Genomic DNA, 12,356 nt, shown 5'->3' with positions numbered 1-12,356 from the left:
GATAAGTTGGATTGAGAGAGAATGGCTGGCCCAAACCTATCCATAGTGTCCATGGCTGAGGATAGACGTGAATCTTGGTCTCCCCGTATAGTGATTAATTTAAACAGGTCTCCAAAGTGCCCATCAGCTGTGGTCTGAAATCAAAGCTTTAGGAAATACAGTAGGTACATTTGCTGGATGTTCATATTCTTAACAAGATTCACACAAATACACAAACAATGCAAGCAGCTTTATCAAAATTGTATGCAGTAAATGAAATGAATGTATGAAAACTAAACTTAGTCTTGATGCTCTATATAGGAAGATATATAAAGATGAAGGACATAATGACAATATGTGTTGGGATGACTTCTTTAGTTAGGATTCCTAGATCAGGGAAACAACTCCATCTCGAATAAATGTTAAATAATTATCAATAATCTACAATAACCTATCCAAAATACATCCCATAACATTGTGTGTCCATAAAACATTTCCAGATAAAGACATATTTGAGTTACCTCAAATTTTACATTGTACAAGATCATGATGTGCATGATAAGGTACAGAATCAAGTCAAAATTAGTAATGGATAAAAGTAATGTGATACAAACACAGGGACATTTATTCTCCTTTCAAATGAACACAACTCAAAGAAGTCACTGAAAAGTTTCACCTCCTACCAGGATGAACTGCTGTATATTAGAAAAGAGAAAACACAGAAGCACAGATACATTCTAAAGGTGAAAGTCACAGTATATAAAGGATGAGTAACAAGTAAATGAGAGACAGATATAAGAATTAACTTAACTGGGTGGAATATAGGCTAGTGTGCTTATTTGGTAACCTTCATATAGAGTTAGAAGCCAAATGTAACACACAATAAGAGATTGAAAATAACGATGTGGCCCCAAAATACAGCCATGATATGCTATATATAAGCCCACATGTGGACGTTGGTCCTAAGCCTTAACTAGTAATCCATTGGGTTCTCATCCACAAGGACAATAGAAAACAAAACTCTTACTGGTTCCTAAAACTAAATCATAATAGCCCCAAAGGCCAGACATCACAGAACAACTGTTTTTGATTTCATATAGGAGCAAGAACAAGGAACTGATCACACTAAGGAACTAAGCAACAAACTCTGAGGAATCAAAACATCCAGCAAAGCTAACCTAAGGCACCAAATTCAAAGCCAAAAGCAGGGTTGTAGAGTGGTATCATAGAATCTGTATCAGGGTTCCTTGAATCTTAGATGGATATTATTTCACATGGAGAAGTTTGAGGCAAGTAAATAATTATGCCTCAGCAACTGGATCATACCTGGGGTTTCTAAGGCCAAGAAATTTCAACACCCAGTCCTAGGCTCTGGACTCATCAGCAGTTTACATGGCACAATCATGCCCTGACAATCCCAATCTTTACCTTGGGATCTTGCCATCATCTCATTCCCAGCCTTTACCTGAACTAGCCTGAAATTGCCACTAAGTATATCAGTGTAGTCTTTTCCCCCTTAAGTTGTCATGATCCTACCAAAGCTTTAAGGTATATAAAATCTACAAAGTTTTGCCATGTTTTATTTTGAAGGCAACTAATCTGTTGAGAGTGTGACAAGAAGTGTGTTTTGGGAATGTCAGGAGACAAAGACATGTCCCTTCCCTTCTAGACACTAGCCAGCCTCCACCTCAGTCATCTCTCTCCCAGGACATTTGTCCTTTCTATTAGCACTTGGTTTCCTGAATTCCTTTCACACCCATTACCTCCCTCTGTTTTTTGACACCAACTTCTCTCCAGGACATCAACAAAGTAGAGGAGAATACAACAAATCTGCACTATTTTCTATGGGGAAGAAAAGGGGCCATATTTGAACAATTCTACTTTAACAAGTAGACATTTCTGAAATGATATCATTGGGTATCTTTACTTTTGATAGAGTTATCATGCTTTTGTTCATTAAAGAGTTCAGAAAATAATGAACTTGGTTCTTATTTGGTGGTTCCACTGTATATCTCAGCTTCAATCACTTCCCTCCTCCTTCCTTCACTCCTTGAAATGAAATGCTGGTTGCCAAGCATATTTGTTTTCCTGCCCTACAAGGCCAAGCTAGTAAATAATCAAGTCAGGAACTGCATCTCTCAACTCTGGGGCTATTTCTGTTCTGGTGTCTTCCCATGTCTGTCTTTATTCCACATTTAACTTGGGAGATGCCAAAATGGGATGTGAGAAGGAGGCAGACATAGCTGTCTGGACAAGACAGGCAGAGTCCTAAAGTCAGATGCAATTCCTGCTTCAGTGTTCTAATGGGTGGATATTTTTCCTCTGTCTGATAAAGGAAAAAAGCTAGAGGAGAAAATCAATTAGATTGTTTATAATTAATGGCACATTTACTGTATGATTAGGCCATGCCATCCAACACTAAGTCAGAATGTGACAAAATAATGACAATGCTGGGATTAGCAATGAGCATAGCAATTTTATGCCACCAGTGTTTCATGCCAACTCAAGAATGGATAGAACTTTAACTTAATAGGGGGGAAAGCCTCTATCCAACACCATGACCATTGTGGGTTTATAGCTCAGCATGATTTTGCAAATCCAATCAGCTGTTGTTTATGTAACTATGTTGTTTATGTAATTATGTAACGGTAAAATATTGATTTAGTGCAAAGGGTGAAAGCAATCAATAACTGAATCCATATAACATGCTAAACCACAATGTGATTTATTTGCTACTAAGAACACAACACAGATCTGTAAGAGTAGCTAGATTGATCCAGGTCTAATTCAGATGTTGTTATAGCACTAACTGCTGGCAAAGGATTTTTAAACCAATTGCTTCAAAAAAAAATAATAATCCAGGCTTCAACTGTAGCAGGCCTGATTAGGGAATGTGTCCCTAATTATATGCAGGTTTTCCACTTCAGCACATCACCACCCAGAGGAGAAAACTTCCTCCAATTCACAACATCTAGACAAAGTCCCCCCTAATGCGTCCCTCCCATTCAGTTGGGAGTGCTCTGGTGTGTTCACCTGGCAGTGAAAGGTAAAGTCTATAGAGGCTATATACATGTGTATATATAAAGTATATAGTGTATATATAAATGTGCATGTATAAAGTGTATATAAAGTATATATAAAGCTAATAAAGGCAATTTAAAAGGAAGGGAGGAAGGGAGGTCTCAGTACTGGCCAGCTAGCTCTAGCAGCCAGCTTAATTTTCAGCTAAAGCTTCTTCCATTCAATAAAGGATGAAGCACAGAAGTTTAAAATGACACCATACTGGAAATTCTGTGAATGAGAGTTAGTGCATATGTCATTGGAGCCTAGGCAGTTGTCCAAGGATCCCAGGTAGTGGTGCTGAACTTGGGTTTCAAGAACTCATTTCATGAAGCCAGCATAGTAACTACATTGTCGGAATGTTGTGGGAAGCTGGCTAACACCAAGATGTGGCAGAATCCAGTTCATAGTCATCCATTCCTATAGCTACTTGACTTAAAAGCTAATGCACACAAAAAAGTAAACAAACTAATACATGTTTGAGTCAGCTGCATTCTGGCCCCATCATTATTCAATCTTTATACAAATTCCCCGGTGGCCCGTCAGTACACTCCTGATTTTTTTTTTCCACCAAAGCTAGCACAGAGACATATCTCAATGCTACTCTATGTGGATGATGCAGTCCTTCTGTCCCAGACTCCAATTGTCTTAAAATGTGTACTAAGATCATTTGCCACTCATTGCACAGATGATGAATTAACAATACATTATAAAGACAAAAATATTGGTGTTTGCTAAGCATCCTAGAATCCATGCATGGCAATTAAATGAACACAAAATTGAACAAGCTAAAGTTTTCAGGTACCTTGGAACTGTTTTCCAGGCTTCAGGAGAAACACACATCTACATTATGTAGCTCAGAATGCCCAAAGATTAGCTTTAGCAATTGAATTTGTTTACAGAACAAGAGGCGTCTTTCTTATACCAGCTGCCCTAAAGCTATGTACAACCAAAGTTATGTGCCCAGGTCTTGTAGGGTGTACAGCTTGGCCCTTATAATTTTTCAGAATTAGAAATTGTGCAATACAAATGTTTAAGAAATATCCTCCAAGTACCATGTTGTGTCCCTAATGTTACTCTCCACTGGAGAATGGGATCAGTCAAAATTGAAACAAAAATTTGGCTAATTTTCTTTATATACTGGCTGAAGTTAATTTTTTTCCCCATAGGATGGACCCCCCTGACATTAGTAGACAATTTTAGTGCTAGATGGAAGTGATATCTCTTTGATGAATTGTATTTTATGGCTTTTCACAAGAGAATCTCCTTTCTCTGGGACATGAACAAGCTAAGAGAATTTTAATACAACTTGTTTTGGGTGTGGAAAGATAACAAGACCAGGTTCTACTCATGTAGTTCCTGAGCAGCCAATCTTATAGGTTTAAACTGGCGATACACTTAAACAATATTACATCATCCAAGCTGAGAAGGGCTTTAATGCTGGCTTGATTTAATGCTCTTCCTTCAGCCATTTTGGAAGGCAGATAGAAAAAAAAAATCCATATGCTGATGAATTATATCCATGTGCTACAATCTATTGCCCACATTTTATTGTACTGCTGCTTTTATACAGATATTAGAATCTGTTTTATTTTCCCTCACCTGGTAAAATACCCAAGTGACTCTAATACTTTCTACATACTAATTCTGCTTTTGGATCAAAGGCTCTCTACCTCTCTGGATGTTGCTAAATTCTGTTATGCTGCTAGTAAGACAAGATTTAAGCAGACCAATTCCCACCCCTCAATATAGTATAACTGTGCCTAACTTTTGAATAATACTAAATAAGTATATGTAGACAGATGTCACTTTATTCTGTTTTATTTTAACCTACTTTTATCTTAGATTTTTACCTTTATGTCTTAGCTTTAGACAAATAATATTCTGGGGTTGTTGTTTGTTTTTTGTCCTAGAGATGTAGTTTACAGTGGTAACAACAGTGACAATAATATTCTGTATTATTCTTGTAGCTTCTGTTTTATGTTTGGTCCTCTTTTACTTTTAAACAGCTTGTTAATTGTTTTGTTCTATACTGGTCTTTGACTGAAATAAAGTTTGACTGACTGGCTAGTTTGATGCTATCCTATAATTTTGTCCTTAAATAGTTTGCCTCAGGATAGTCACTGTTGAGCTGACAAGACTAGTTACCACATCTGCATTAGGTTTTCCAACTTGACAAAACATAAACTATCCCTTTCCAGCAGGAACAATAACAAGTAAAAACAACAATAAATAGATACCTAAACATTTACCAAATGTCTTCCCTGGATCCTCATTTGAGAATATCTTTCATTTAAGCTGCCTTTTGTTGCTTCCTCAGAAGTGTCTTCTTGCTGAGGTAGATGTTGAGGATGCTAATAAAAGTGAAGTAAACTCTACACCTCTTCCCTAGCATTTGAGCTTTCCGTTCACCATGAGATTTCACTTATTTGACATCTAGCACTTCTCATCCTGTCTTCCCATTTGGCACTGCCTTCCCACTGTCGTAAGTGAGAATGAGTGACCTCCCATTTGTCAAAACTTTAGCACTAAAGGCCTCTCTTTTCTCATGTAAAGACACACATAGTGATCAACTGAACAAGATCATCTAAAGGGTATTTCTTTTAACCTATTTCACTGGTGCTTTCATTGAAATTATTTACTTAAATAATAATTGCTTTTCTTTCCAAGTGCTACAATAAAGTAGACCTGTTCAACCTCAACCCTTGATGACTACAGGGAAACCTTCATACAGTTTTCCTAGTGACTGTACAGAAGCCATTTACCATTGCCACCTTCTGGGATTTTTTTTTTTAAACTTCTTAGTCTAGCCTATAGCCCTGAACTTCCCTGATGGTTTCCTATCCAAACACTAGCCAGGCTCAACTGTGCTTAGCTTCTAAGCCTAATCAAGGTCAGCTGTCACCTGCTAAGCCTTCAAAGTACCACTATGCTATAAATATTGCACAAGGCAGACATCATCCTTTCCCAGATCTTGCTCTTATTTTAAACTTGTGATGAAATTTTGAAATTTAGCTGGTTTTGCTTCTTTTGCTAAACTAGCTTTTCCTCTTCCAGATAGTTAGACTTCAACTCCTAGAATTTGTAGCCAGAGTGACCATTCTAGGAAGTGAAGTCCAATGCATCTGGAGGGCATCAGATTGGGGTAGGCTGTGCTACCATTCAGATATAATAGACAGAAATCTGTAGAATGGCCAATTATTAGTATTTCATTCAGAAATAAACTGAAATAGACAACTGGATACTGAGGAAAATATCCATTTTTTTTCCTTTCAATATATATTTTTGAATTCAGCTATCTACCCTACTGCCACTGCTGGGGTTGATGCCTTCCTCCTCCTCCTCCTCCTCCCTTTCTTCTTCTTCCCTGCTCCTTCTCATTAACTGACAAATCTAATAAAAATGTTTCTGAACCTTGGAAAATAAACATGCCTTACTTGAAGACAGAGTAAGCATTAACAATACACTGGAGAATGAAAGGACATTTTGAAAGCCTTAGAAAAACTCAGATCGACATCCTTAATGTAAAACCCAACACTTCCTTTACCCATAGAGGGGCTTTGCTCAATATCTTCCTACTACAGGATGGTTTAAAGTTCTAGCCTACCCATTAACTGATCAATGTTGTTCTTAAAACACATATAATATGCAGTCATTTCTTCTTCATGCATTACTTAGACATACCTTTATAACTATAAACAGACCATTCCACTCCCAACCCAGTTTAATCTTGCTGCAGTAATTAAACTACTGATTTCAAGAGGATTTTTGAAAAAGATGAAAAAGAATAGCAATACCTAATTCAAAACCTAAAAGACAAATCTTAAAATTATGCTAAAAACAGCAACAACAATCATGCTATGTTAGACCCAAACCAAGTCTTTAGAAAAGCCATCAATAATTGGCTGTTCCAAAAAGCCTTCAGGGATTGAAACAGAGATGCAGCAGGTGGTGATTGTTTATATGAGACACTGCTTTTGTGGATGTTGATTATTAATATGGATGTTTATTAATATGATTATTCATTGTTTTAACCTTTGTTTACAAAAGTGTGGTATTCATCACTCATATTAGCTGTGATTCAAGCAGCTTACAAACCTAAGTAATAAAAAACGAGGCTAGAAGGAAGGAATAATACAGACATTGAAATATTTGTTCATGCATATTTTTTTCTATTCCCCCTAAATTTCAAATTGCCTTTAAAAGACCATATAACCTGCCCATGTTTTTTGTTTGTTTGCTTGTTTGGCTACTTCTCCTCTAACTTTTAGACCAGCTAGAAGCTTGGTTAGACATCACATAAACCACTTCAAAACATCCAGCACATAAAGAGATGTTTCTTACTTTATATTATATTCATTGTTCCCACATGGAAGTGGTTAGCAAAACGTTTTTAATGAGGTGTCAGCTCACGTCATAGTGATGTTTGTTAGCTCTTTACCACATGAATTGATCCAGCTGATTGTAGCTCCATATTGTAACTCCGGCCACCAGGAATGCATTCTGCTATTTTGTACTGTTTATACTTTCTTTGATTTACGTAATAATGTACAGATATGATGCCATGTGAACCATTATAACAACCCCAATGTTGGAGTTATAACAGAAAGAGGAGTTCATAGTATAATGAAATTTAATTCAATATTATATAGTTTAATCAAGTTATGAACTAATGGATTGCTGATTCAGAACCATGGCTACATAAAATATTCAAGAGAATGATGAAGAAAGAGTAGTGTATAATTTATTTTCACAATCAAAGAACACTGCATCTTTTCCCAAAACACTGATACTAACCCCCGACACCATATTTTAAACACGACGCAGCTTTTAACAACAAACCTATGTATTGCTAATGTTGATGGTAAGTAAAATAGACAATTGGCCTGGTGAAACAAGGCCATGCACTCTTTGTTGTGCTTACTAGTATTTTAAGAAAATCATACTATTTTCTTAAAATATACACATTGGAATATGGGAGGGATGAATAATCAGAACATTTTAATAGTTTTCCCAATCTCTTTGTGCCTCATTTAAAAAAAAAAAAATCTATAATGAAGCTCAGAAAGTCAGTAATTTTCAGAGCAATCCAATGCATGCTTACTCTGAAGTAAATTTTGTGTTCAATTGAGCTTATTCCTAGGTTGATATGCATAGGACCGTATGTTGATTTTTCAAATTGCCATAATCAAGTGCCTCCATATTTCATTTTCAAAATTTATGAGACAAAACTAACATAATTCTGAGTCTCATTTTCTTTTTTACTTTCTAGATTGGTTGACCTAGCACACAGAGGAAAATAAGAAGAGATGAAAGCGCATATGAAAAAAATGTGATGAGGGCAGCCTGCTACTCTATAATGTTCTGCTCCTTTGCTGTAGTTAATTTAACTCTGCAACTACAAAAAAGGATTTGCTTTAAGAAAATGAAAACAACATGGATCATTTCAGATGGTTGCATGGCTTCCAGCTGTAAAATGCAATGTGCAAATAAAGAGCCTATTCTCTGATATACTTTTAAGAAATAAATGTTTATCACAAAAAGCTGCAGTACAATGGCACATCGCTTTTTGAACTCATAGGCACACCTTTATAAAACAAACAAAAGTGAATAGATACAATGGAGTAGCTAAGAATTATTTCTGTTTCCCAAGTTTTATGGGATCACAGGATTTGAAGAAATAAAAGAAACTACTTCTGTTATTATTGTAAAATTTGAATGGGATTGATAACTATCAGTGCAAATAGATGTGGCAGTGCACATAGCAAAGCCAATGTTTCAATTAATTAAAAAATAGTACTGGAGAGGATGTCTCAAAACACTGAATGTCCATACATTAGTTATAAAAATAGCATAAATTAAAAAACTTAGAAGCATATGCAGCATTTTAGTATATAAGCTTATTACTTTTTCTCTGCTCATTTGGATAGCTTAGCACATCAGTAAATGGTAGTTAATGGTTGAGGGTATTATAATAAAGGCTTATTCAACAAACAATGGTTAAAATGTGGCTTATTGCAATGTGTGATTCCAATCACTTCGGTGGCTACTATACAGATACATAAAACTGCCTTGGCTTCTATAATGGCAGCAGATAGTGTCTAAACATTCTACTGTTCAGATGTGAGTAGAGGAATACCAGATCTGGGCTACAGCTCTTTGTTGCCATCTTATGGTTGCCTGGACTTGTGCAACCTTCATACATTAAAATGACATTGCAATCTGGTTTGAGCATTGTGTGATTTTCTACAGTTGCTTAGTTGATATAATACTTAGTTGCTAGACTTACATATTGCACTAAGTCATGTGATTTTAGATCTGGGTGGATATGTGAATCTCACCATTCTGATCTGTAAATCATGGTTTATAGTACCCAACCAATTTATGGACCCAACACTATGAGTGAGGAACACAGATTCTCACATTCTTAACTAGGAGAGGAAACTAATTGGCTAGAGCTGATAACTATCATACTATGCACAGACATTCATTACTATCCTTTTGGCAGTAAATTTTACTTTGGGACACAAAGGTATAAAGAGACAGGTGTGTGCCACAGCCTTACATATTTGTACCATTGTGGCTTACTAGCTGAGGCACCTTTATAGCCAAACTTCCCTTGACCTTTTCCAATGCTATAGATAAGAGCTCATGGGCAATTCTACCATCACCCATTAATGAGCGCATACCTCACCTTCTGTGTTTAGCTACCCGGCAGGCTGGGTCTTACGACTTAAAACTTCCTTGATGCAAAAAGATAAAAAGAAAGAACATCAAATTCAAGTAAATTGGTCCAAGAGAAGACCTTCATTTGATAGTAATTTGCCATTTAGTCTCCTTGCTTCTCTTTTCTTTTAAATTTTATCATGCTCTGGCTATGACTTTCCTACTTTGTTAAAGAATTATTTATAAGAATAGTCATGTTTACATTGTGCTACTGAACACAAAAAATATTTAGAATACAAACTTTAAAGTAACCCTTTACTTGCCTGAATGATTTAAGAGTTGATTCAAATGTTCAGAAAGTACAATTTGCATCTTGATCTAAATAATTCAATGTCTTAAATTAATTGGGCTTCAAAAGAGGCAAAATTACCATAACCTGAACATGAATATATTCCAAAAACAGTGACCTCCTTTTTTTGGCTTGTTGTGCAGGTATTAGAATGGGGAGGGGGAAAGATATTAGGGTTGGGCTTTTGTTCTTGCCCAGAAACTTCTAAACAGGTGTTCAGAAAGTGATTTATCTCTTTTTAGATTTTGCCGTAAATGGCCAGTCCCTTATTTGAATATGAAAACCCTTCTCTGCGCATTTGAAACTAGCACATCAGCTGCAACTACTTTTCCATGTAAAAGGAGGGATCTTTTTAAAATATTAAAATATGTGATCCCTCTCTTTCTATGTTCCGGAGTAATCCAGTCCCAGGATCTATTAGGATAAGATACTTCTGAACCTGAAGATCAGCTACGAGCATGCTCTTTTCTGTATATCAGTAGTTTTCAACCATAGAGCTGATACGTGTTGGAGGTTGTTAAATGTTAATACAAAAACCCTGAGGAGGAGAGAAGATTCATTCCTACCTCGTGGAGAACCATGAGGAGAAGAGAAGGAAATGAGGGAAACTGGAAAAAAGGCGGGCTCCAAGCCCCTCCCACACGAAGCAGCAAAGCTAGGCCGCAGCGAAGCCGCCCCTCCCTTTGCGCTCGTGTGAGACAGGCTTGGTTGAAACCTATATTTTCCAACAATAGGGAGCACTCGCAGAAGCAATGAGAAGAGTCACTCCCTGCTGCCGCTGCAGACTCCACTTCCAATATTTCATCACCAGTTCTAGCACTACTACATTAGTTATGCTGGGGAGGTCAGCGTACAAGGAGATTAATCCCCATTGTCTTCTCATGCAGAAATACAAACCTAAGAACTGGCAAAACAATAGTTTGGGAAGATGTTGGGAGTAGAATAATAGAAACAAAGAATGGAGTTCATGTGAGAGACACTAGTACAGTCATTAAGGTTGGGATCAGGGAGATTGAAGTTGAAATCCACATCCAAGTGTGAAAGCTCACTGAGTGACTTTGGGCCAGTCACTATCACTCCATCCAAGCTACCTCGTGGCAATGGTGTTGTGGAGATAAAATTGGAGGAGGGAGAGAGGCTTTGATTGTTACCATGATCTCTTAGAGGAAAGATATGACAGAAATCTGCTTAAAACATCAAATAGTGTGCTCCTCCAAATTTAAATTGCCTGTCTGCTAGGCAATTTGTGTAGATGCAAAGCTATTTAAGTGGTCAGAGATGTTTTAGGCATTTGTCCTAAGATTCTCTCTCTCTGAGAGCATATAAATCAGGAGCTGGAAAACATTCAGTGACAAGGGCCAGATTTAACACGGGGTACAGGAAGGATCATAGGGTGGGTCGAGTTATTTCACACCTGGGGTAAGCTGGGTTTTCAAAAGGAGATGAGCTATTTTCCGGGTTTTGTAACTCTGATATGCCTATCTTAGAGCTTACACTATTGTTTTCACTTCAGAGAAATGTGACTTACTTCCCCAGGACTTTTATTATTCACATATGGAATACCTTCGCAGTGAAAATTACTCAGTGGTTTGTTTTTGTTTTGGCTTCTTACAAAAAGTGTTTTATTTAACCCAGCTTGAGTTAAGGATGAAGTAGGACAGAGATCCCAAACACACTGCAAAATACAGAGATAAGACTTGGTAATTCATTTTTACTGGTCTTTCCTAAAATCAGTGTGCCTCAAAAGATGAACAGGAGTGTGTGTGTGCAACTAAAAAGCTGGTTCATATGGGAAGGTTTTCTTTCCAATAGGTTACATCTGCACATGAGACTGAGATTGTCAGACATGTGACATTTGTCAGCATTTGTCCTGTCATTACCATGCAGCTCTCCTTCCAGCTCATGGACCTGCAAGAGGAAACCACCCAGACTGTCTGAGTGCTGATGGAGAAGGGATAAATAAACCTTCCCTGGCAATGTTTTTTCCTGCTCCTGGAAGCTCTGTTTCCACAGAGGCATTTGTATCCGGTGCTTTGCGGAGATCTTCTTTCACATCAAAGTGTCTTTCTTCAGGCTGCACAACTCCGGGCACAACCTCTGGTTTGGATGGAAAAAGCCTTATTCCAAAGGAAAGAGAAAGAAATGTTTTGGTTTTGCTCTGAGTGTATAAGGTTCTCTGTTCTTTTGGTTTTCAGCTATTCTTGTCCTAAGAACTTTTCATGGCTTCTTGAAAAATGTAATTTGGGCAACTCAATTTTCAGAAGACCCTGGAGGGGCTATCCATGGTATCTAAGATCATTAA

The 12,356-nt window shown here is 37.2% G+C and overlaps 1 protein-coding gene and 1 long non-coding RNA gene across 2 annotated transcripts in view; one reads left to right on the top strand and one right to left on the bottom strand.

Annotated features, from left to right (window-relative positions):
• The window catches only part of LOC112541489 (uncharacterized), a 131,172-nt gene extending 122,114 nt beyond the window's left edge, over positions 1-9,058 (top strand). Inside the window, exon 5 of the mRNA XM_088132987.1 lies at positions 8,312-9,058. The gene's annotated coding sequence lies outside the window, so the exon portion shown is untranslated. The remainder of the gene's footprint in view (positions 1-8,311) is intronic.
• Positions 1-12,356, bottom strand: part of LOC112541486 (uncharacterized) — a 147,816-nt gene that overhangs the window by 110,123 nt on the left and 25,337 nt on the right. The gene's annotated exons all lie outside the window — the stretch shown is intronic.

The sequence above is a fragment of the Python bivittatus genome, unplaced genomic scaffold (assembly GCF_059951505.1).
Source record: "Python bivittatus isolate LINGU-HERP-01145 unplaced genomic scaffold, Pbiv_v1 ctg000070_np1212, whole genome shotgun sequence".
In the NCBI taxonomy this organism is placed as follows: Eukaryota; Metazoa; Chordata; class Lepidosauria; order Squamata; family Pythonidae; genus Python; species Python bivittatus.
The sequence above is the reverse complement of the archived record's forward strand: the minus strand, read 5'-3'. Positions and strand labels throughout refer to the sequence as shown.